This window comes from Pantherophis guttatus, chromosome 10 (genome assembly GCF_059756535.1).
Source record: "Pantherophis guttatus breed Tessera chromosome 10, ASM5975653v1, whole genome shotgun sequence".
In the NCBI taxonomy this organism is placed as follows: Eukaryota; Metazoa; Chordata; class Lepidosauria; order Squamata; family Colubridae; genus Pantherophis; species Pantherophis guttatus.
In genome coordinates, this window is record NC_142072.1 from 25,928,118 (window position 1) to 25,937,444 (window position 9,327).

The 9,327-nt window shown below is 39.6% G+C and overlaps 1 long non-coding RNA gene across 1 annotated transcript; it reads left to right on the forward strand.

Annotated features, from left to right (window-relative positions):
- Nucleotides 1-822: 822 nt before the first annotated feature.
- Nucleotides 823-4,468, forward strand: LOC132711767 (uncharacterized). The gene is made up of 2 exons (XR_009622502.2): nucleotides 823-1,107; nucleotides 4,226-4,468. It is a non-coding gene; the product is annotated as an uncharacterized LOC132711767 (long non-coding RNA).
- The last annotated feature ends 4,859 nt before the right edge of the window (nucleotides 4,469-9,327 follow it).

Consider the following 9,327-nt stretch of genomic DNA (forward strand, 5'->3'; position numbering starts at 1 on the left):
TTAGTATGCTTGCCATCTTGAGTTATTTATAAAAAATAATAAAGGGATACAAAATCTAAAATAAAATAAGTATCATGAAAGCTTTCAGTTGCACATTCATACCAATACAAGTTCTAATATCTAAGTAGCTTTCCATAGCCCTAACTCACTAGTTATGTGTGCATGATAGTCTTTGTAATTGGAATTTCTGGGAACTATTGTCCAACACATGTGCAGAGGTGAAGACTGAATAAAACTGAATTGAGGTTAATGAATGAATACTTTCTATTGTTATCTTTTTCCTGGTAGCTTTTAAGAAGTTAGTAGCATGTTAAACTTTCATCTTTTGTCTACTTCCCCAGCTATCTAAATAATCAGAAAAATAGAATAGAAATATTATCTTAAAAAATTGCAGTGGAGACACAATTTTCTTATGCTCCAGGGAAAAGAGTGTCATCTTCTTTCTTTCCATTTGTACCTTCCCAGTTCCCAGGAGAATACATGATAGAGTGGGCTGGAATTCTTTTTGCAGAAATAATCAGAAAATAATATGTTCTAGTTACCATTTATCCTGATATTAGGTCTGTCTTTATATGAAAAACTTTCCAGTTTGTGGTCAGGACTTACCTATTCAGCATGATAGATAGATAGATAGATAGATAGATAGATAGATAGATAGATAGATAGATAGATAGATAGATAGATAGATAGATAGATAGATAGATTCCTGTGTTGTTCTGGGCAGAGGTTTTGTGTATATGTGACTTCTTCTTTGTCTGTACTAAAGTAATTTCTCTAAACTGTGTTTGTGCTGTTAGCCAGCTACTGAACAGGGCTGAATTCTTAGAGAATTGAAATTTATTGCAGTATCTACTGTAAAGTCTTACAATAGCCAACATTAATCTCCACCATTGGTTCTTAATATAAAGCACTCAATTCTATAAACACAGTTAAGAGCCTGGATTTCTCTTGTTACCTAGTCAATACTTTCAACTTTCCTGTATTTCAGATTCTTTTACAAACTCCAATACCATGGAAGCAACCATAAAGGAACATGCCCTCCGGATAACTCCAGAATCTTTTTCTGCAACTCCAGCAACAGTGAAGTTGGAGGACAACATGCATCCGGTTAGTGGCCCACCTCTTTGTCCCAAATTGTAACACTTCTCTCAGTGTCCCCATCAGCAAATAAACTACAACAATCTAAACATGTGCCACAAATGCAAACCAGGAAGATATGGGCATCATCCATCAGAATCTGGGTCATCCCACTTTCTTAAGGTGGCCTTTCTATACTTCTTCAGATCTTTTGCGCCCTTTTGGAGTCTGTATGCCATTCGCTTATCTGCCAGCAATCATTTTCTTCTCCTCCTTCCCCGTGTATAAGGTTCCCTCAGTAACAGTGTTGGGCTGTGATAAGGGAAGATTTCCCCTCTCCCATCACCTCTAGTGATTGATCAGCTGTCAGCCTGTAATCCCAAACTGTCAGTCAAAGATTAATTCACAACTCGGCCACATTCTCTTCGCTGACATGAAACTGACACAGTTTCCATTGCACCTAATCAGCTCTTTAGGCTTATTATCCTATCAGAAGATACCTACATTCCTTTTTGATGAGCTCATCCTTGCCAAAAATATCTGCCAGGTCCCACGAAGCTGAGTTGGGGAAAATGAGAAATCCTCGAGGCAATAACATCTCCCTCAGACAGGCTCATTTAACAGCCAGGAATTCATCTCTCATTTTGAAAGAACTGTGAGAAAATCGTGCCTTGTCAATACAAAAAAGGGAGTCTCTCCCTGAAGGGAAATAGGAAGTGAGGATGGAGCTCTGTTGCCTTCTAGTCCCAAAGGTGCTTTTTCAAAAGACAACTGGACTTTGGGTGAGATATTGGATACTTCTAAAAAATAGGAGGCTGTTAACACTGGAAGGCCACAAAATGCATATAGGGTGGCATGCTCTCCTCTGGGAAGAGAAATATAAGACCCACCAATATTTCCAGAAGCACTTTATCAGACGAGCACTACTAGATGTCTGAGTTAAAACTAAGCAAGGTAACTATATGGAAATCCCAAATTGGCTATCGATTTTGGAGATGTTCACACATCCAAATTTTATTAAATTAGGAAGAGTAATCACTTACAATGATATATTAAATGAAAGAGGAGAATTGAAATCTAGGAAAAATTTGTTCGAGGAAGGAATAGAACTTGAATGGTGGGCATATCTCCAAGACTTTGTTTTTCCTTGAAGGCATTTCGCTTCTCACCCAAGAAGCTTCTTTAGTTCAGTGAGAACCGAAGAAGCTTCTTGGATGAGAAGCAAAACATCTTCAAGGAAAAACAAAGTCTAGTTGCCTTTTGAAAAAGCACCTTTGTGGCAACCATGACCCGAATGACTGAAAATATCCATAGACATGCTGCCTTCTAGGCAAGTTAGCAGCAGCATATTTCTTAAGGGGAAATGCAAGGTAAATATGGAAACTCCTGTTCAGTCAAAAAGTCTTGAAAATGTCGAGTGTCTTTATTTGACTAATACAGAACTTCTGGAGGAGTTGCCCAGAAGGGATTCTGAGATCATGGCATCCGTCTGTACATCCTTAGTCTTTTTTTCTTCTGATTTTGAACACTAGTGACTCCCCATTCTTCTCCCACATCTTGTCTCCTTTCTTCACTTGTGAGTATCCATAGCTTGTCATGCCACAGGTGGCCATGTTGGAAAGGCATCATAATAGTCTAAGACTTTCCAGTAAGAGACAGGACAACTGAGACAGCATTTCTCCATAGAAACACCAGGAATCAGTTATGACAGGGGTCCCCAACTCCTGGTTCATGACACAGTACCAGGATGCGGCCTATTTGGAACTGGGCTGCGCAAGCAGTGGGTGAGTATGCATGCACAATTGCCATAGCAGTGGGCACTTGCAATTGAGTGCATAGCTCCATTTGTGCTCGCCCAATGCTCATGTGGAACCATCCCCTCTCCCCTACCCCTCACCACCAATACCGATGCCCCCAGTATACAAAGCAGGAAAGATGACCTCACTGTAATCTTAGCTTTGGGGTGCCAGCACAACCACCTGAAATAAAGACTCCTGTTTGCAAAGAAGAATTAGAAATTCTGTGTCTGCCTCCTGGTACCCCCTGTATGGCAGATGGAGCAACAGCCCCTGAATTCATGTCTATGCCTACCATGACTCTTACTGTGATTGCCAAAAGGTGGCATCATGTTTTCCTGGCATTTTGAGGGTAAAACATATAAAAAACACTGTGCATTGTAAATCCCAATGTAGGTAGACCTCAACTTACCACAGTTCATTTAGTGACCATTCGAAGTTACATCAACACTAAAACAAGTGACCTACGAACATTTTTCACCCTTATGACCATTGCAGCATCCCAGGGTTACATGATAAAAATTCAGATGCTTGGCAATTGATTCATACGTATGACGGTTGCAGTCTCCTGGGTCAAGTGGTCATTTTTTGTGACTTTTTGACAAGCAAAGTCAATGGGGAAGGCTAACTGTGTGACTAACTTAACAATAATAATAATAATAATAATAACTTTATTGTCATTGTACGTCAGGGGTGGGTTCTAAAAATTTTTACTACCGGTTCTGTGGGCGTGGCTTGGTGGGGGTAATGTGACTGGGTGGACGTGGCCAACTTTTTTTTTTTTTTTTACTTTTAAAAGCACCTTTTCTACAACCTTAAGAGGTTGCAGAAAAAAATGCTTTCAGGAGTCTCTGACGATCAGGCAACTCATCTGGGATCGCCAGAGGCTTTTAAAGGCATTCTTTTTTCTACAACCTCTTCGGCTGAAGAGCCATAAACACATAAAATGAGTACATGTAAATGGGGCCAGTAGGACAGGGACGGTAGGCACACTGGTGCGCTTATGCACGCCCCCTTAGGGACCTCTTAAGAAACGTGAAAGATCCACAGTAGACAGATTAAGGTAAAAGGTATGGGGGTTAGAGAGACTAACAACAGGAAGACTAACAGACTAACAATAGTCCTAGTGAAGGCCAGTGTAGTAGAGTGATTAAAGGGTTGGACTCAGGATGGGGACACTTGGATCCAAGCCCATCCCACTCATCAGGAGAACATGGGCCAGTCTCTTTCTCTCTCCTGCTTGGCCCAGCATATTTCAAAGGTTGATGCTTTGGGACAAAATAAGAGCAGGGAACACAAAGGATTCTGTGGTTGCACCTTCATCTTAACGTTTTTACTATCTTTCTTCCTAGATGTTTCCGTCCAGTGCGCTGCCCCAAGTGTTTGTTGAGCAGAAGCATGAAATGTAAAGCCTACAAATAAAATCAAATATGTTCTTACAAGCAACTTTGATCTCTCAGAGAAGTACATTAGATTCCAGATTGTTTGCACAATGATCTGCCTGGACAAAGCACACTAGACCTGAATGAAGTGGCTCCACCAACAAACTTATCAGAACTAGCAGTCTTCAAAATAAAAAAAATTGCTTGCACCAGCAGATTTCCTCTCCAAATAAATGTCAAATGATTGCGCACCCTTCAGGGACCAACTCACAATTCCATTTTCATTTGCATTAATTAATTTAATAGCTTTACAAATGTAAAGAGATTAGCCAGGAGATACATTGATCTATATATAGAACTTAAAGAAAGGGTGATATAGATAGATGAAGACTATAATACTTTGCAACAAAGAAGAGCTTTGCTTTTGACTGCCATTGTCCTCAGCATTTGTTAAAAAGGGGGGGGGGTTACCGGGTGGGAGAGGAATGGTGGAGAAGCTGGGACTTCATTAAAATTCAAGAGACAGACTTGCAATAATTTATATTGCCAAGGAAAGGGAAGAATTGAAGAATGCAAGAAAATCAATTGAATCTTTAAATATAGATAGTCCTCAGTTTATGACCATAATTGGATTGGAAATCTGGTCGTAAGTTGTTACAGTGATAACACCGTGTGTTAGTCGAGCACCCATGTGACCAGAAATCACATGACCAAAACTCCAGCCTTTTTTTACAGTCATTAAGCAAACTCAACCATTTGAGTGGTGGGGGGGGGGGTTTGCCAGAAACTGGCAAAAAGGGCTGGAAACCAACAAAAAACATCACAAATCATGGTCACTATTTAATTTAATTTAATTAATGCAATTTATATGCCGCCCCTCTCCAAAGACTCAGGGTGGCTCACAATACATTTTTAAAAATCATTATAAAAAAACATTTAAAAATTAAAAACATTAAAAACTCATTCACGCCGTTCATGGCCGGATCTCACCAGATCGCAAGAGCGCGATCAACGGCCCCAGGCCTGCTGGAAAAGCCAGGTCTTCACCGCTTTTCGGAAGGCCAATAGGGTGGGGATGGTCCGGACCTCAGGAGGTAACTGGTTCCAGAGAGCTGGGGCAGCCACAGAGAAGGCCCTCCTCCGCGGGCCCACCAGCCGGCATTGTTTAGTTGATGGGACCTGGAGGAGACCAACTCTGTGGAATCTTACCGGTCGCTGGGAGCTATGCGGCAGAAGGCGGTCTCGAAGATAACCTGGCTCTGAGCCATGTAGGGCTTTAAAGGTAATAACCAACACCTTGAATTGTGACTGGAGACCAATAGGGAGCCAGTGCAGCTCGCGGAGAATTGGTGTAATGTGCCACAATTATAAAGATGACCCATCCAACGTGCAATCATGTGACCATGTAGGGGGAAGCATGATTATTTGTGACAGCCAGGGATGCTTTATCCAAGACTTTTCTGCAACCCAACATACAGTAGAATCAATTCATCAGGCAGTTGCCCTGTTTACATCCCTGAACCAAGAATGCATAATGATATTTTAATCAATAAACAAGTGAAATCTACTCCTAAGACTCCAGGTATCCTTCTCACTCCCTGTGGATACTTACTTGCAATTGGCTCTTAAGATAATCATGAAAAAAGAGCTCTCTAAATTTCAGGGCCTGGTGTTATCCAGGATTACACCTTGGTTACACATTCTGTCCAATTCAAATGTGCAATTGATTGTTCAAATCGGTGCCATCACTTTAGTGCCATCTCTTAGTGGCCATATAAACAGGTTTTCTCCAGAATGTTCTTCCCCAGCTGGTCTTACATTGCTGCTGTAACTGAATCCATCTACCTTCTTGCTGGTCATCCTCTTTTTCTATTTCCTTCCACCTTTTTCAGCATCATGGATTTCTCAGGCAGCTATTCTTAGCATAAAGCTAGTTTCCATTTTTTTTTACAGTCAAAATACACCTTTTGCAATGAAAGAAAGAAAAAAAATGAGGGAGAGGAGGGGAAAGGAGAGAGATGGTTAAAATAATATGAGACAAGTTCAAGGAATCAATGTTTTTTCTGTTGTTTTGGCAATCTTCATTGTGAGAGGAGTGATTTGTTTTTAATTTCCCCCCCATTCTTACTCAGTTCCCGTCATTGCTTCTATTTACTTTTTATGAGCGATAGTTTTCGCCCTGCAAATCTCTCCATGGAAATTGGTGATTGATTTCTTGGGTGGTTAAGGGAAACCACACTAGAAAAACACAGGCAAATAAGCTGTGTGAGGTCCAGCTGTTTTGTACAATCGAAATGAATTACTCCAGAAGGAGAGATGCCTGCTGAGCAAAACATCTAGCTACACACAACTCTCCAGAAACCATTAGTCTCAATGCTGATTCAGCTTCCTGCCCAGGTCCCCCAGCACACCAAACCTTGCTGGAATAGATCTGTTCTCCTGAGGAGCTTTAGGGCTGTGCTTTTCAGAAGGAATCAACCCCATTCACAAGCTGGATCTTTCCCAGAAATGGCCTTAAGGAAAGGGAACATCAAGGTGTGAGTGAGTGAGTGTGCCTTTTTCTAAGTGAATTCAACAGCAGCAGGCAAAGGTTTTATTAGGGGTAGTTTTAAGGATGGCTGGTTTGAGTCCCACAGATCAAAGGAGCTCTATCCAGCATGCAATTAATATTTGGAACAATCAGATGGACCGATGCTTTTCATCTGGGACAATAAAGGAATTGATTCAGATTTAATCCCGAGAGCATCCTCGGTTTCTCCGCTCATTCCTGTTTGCTGAACCACTGGTTTCAAAGAGCAAAAATAATGGGAAAAGAAAGAAGATACATAGGAGGTAATGAAAAGGAACAGGAGATTCAAAATGTATATTCTGCCCTCAACACTTTCAGGTTCTTCAAACAGGCCCCATTGTGTTTTGCCTTGTATGTAAGCCATCTTGATTGTTATGCCAAGGTAGTCAGAATAATACATTTAGAGAATTGGATGTAGAAGTTTCCCTTTAATCCACACAGACATACCCAGTGTTTGCTACAACAGGAAAATCAGAAAACAGAGCAAGTCTGAATATTGGTAAATCTTTGAATGTGTTGAAGCTGATAACTCCTTTTCCAATGCAACCATGCTTTTGCCCGTCAGGAGGAGGAGGAGGAGGAGGAGGAGGAGGAGGAGGAGGAGGAGGAGGAGGAGGAGGAGGAGGAGGAGGAGAAGAAGAAGAAGAAGAAGAAGAAGAAGAAGAAGAAGAAGAAGAAGAAGAAGAAGAAGAAGAAGAAGAAGAAGAAGAAGAAGAAGAAGGAAGAATCAATTTTGAGTAACTTGTGTTTATTTTTTTATTTCAGACTCTTTTCATAACAGTAGTCATTTAAAGTTTTGTTTATTGTGACCTTGTAAATTGTCCGTTTCCTTGTCTGTTCACAAACTCAATTTATGTTATTTAATTCATTTCCTGATTTCAGACATTGTGATCACTGGAAGTCTTTAGATCAAACGACTAGTGAATTTTGGAAAGCATATCTTTGATTCTATATTATTGCTACAGTAGCATATATTGTTGAAAATAAATATTGTTAGAATTGTTAGAATCATATTGTGATTGAAAAATCAATCTTTCTGATGCCAGAAGAAGTAATTTCATACACATGAAGACCTAAGTAAAAAGGCGAAAGATTTATACAATCTGAAGAGAAACCAGACTAAAAGGAAAATAGGCGTAATTCGGGGATAAAAGGATTGCATATTAAAAACCAAAAATATAAGGTACAAGCATACGCTGATGACCTAGTATTTATATTGGAAGACCCCATTTTATCGGGTCCAAATTTGATTAATGAATTAGGAAAATATGGAAATGTAGCGGGTTTAAAAGTAAACAAGGAAAAAACTAAGGTTATTATTAAAAATTTGACAATAAAGCAGGGGAAGGAATTAGAAGCGAATTTGGGATTCCAAATTGTCAATAAATTACGATATCTAGGTATTATATTATCAGCCAAATGCACAACAATTAAAGAAGATAATTATTTGAAATTACTCCAATGAACAGAACAGGATTTAGAGAAATGGAAGAACCTTCAGATGTCTTTATTAGGTAGGATCGGGTATAAAATCCTATATCCTCCCAAAATGGACATATTTATTTTATACAGCACCAGTTAGACTAGACAATACTTTTTTCAAAAAGTTAAATCAATGTGTTCTTAAATTTATCTGGCAAAATAAAAAGCCCAGAATTAAACTTAAAATGCTTCAAGAGGTGAAAGAAAGAGGGGGATTTGGCTTACCAAAATGGGAATATTATTATCAGGCTGCAAATTTAGTTTGGGTAAGGGAATGGATCCTGCTGAGAAGAAGACGGTTGTTGATTCTGGAAGGTTCGGGGTTACAACAGGGTTGGCACTATTTTCTTTGGCAAGATAAGGTTTAAAAATGTATGAGTTTTGCAGGACATTATGTAAGGAATATTCTAATTGATACATGGAGGAAAGTTAAGGGTAAACTCTACTTTTCGACTCCTTCTTGGTTGGTCCCGTTAGAAGCTACAACATATAGTTCGCTTTATAATAGAGAAAAACACCTATCCTATCAGGAACTGTTGGATGCCCAAGGCTGCTTAAAAACAAGAACTGAGTTAGAGCTTCAAGGAATAAAATTGGATTGGTGGTCCTATGCCCAGATCAGCTCTAAATATAAGAAAGACAAGGAAAAAAGTGGTATAGACATGACCCAGCAAGAAATAGATAGTATTATATTAGGAAAGGAGGAAAGAATATTATCTAAGATCTATAAATTCTTAATAACTTATTGGATAGGGGATGAGATTGTTAAAGACTCAATGATTGCCTGGGGGAGAAATATTGGTTACTCAATTGAATTGATAAAATGGGAAGAAATTTGGACGAAACAATTGAAATTTCTGATGGCAACCACTTACAAAGAAAACTTGTATAAGATGGTGTATAGATGGCATCTCCCTCCTGCTCGATTAGCAAAATGTTTCCAGGACTCTCCCCAAATTGTTGGAAGTGTGGGGAGATAGGTACTTATTATCATGTATGGTGGACCTGCCCTAAGGCAATC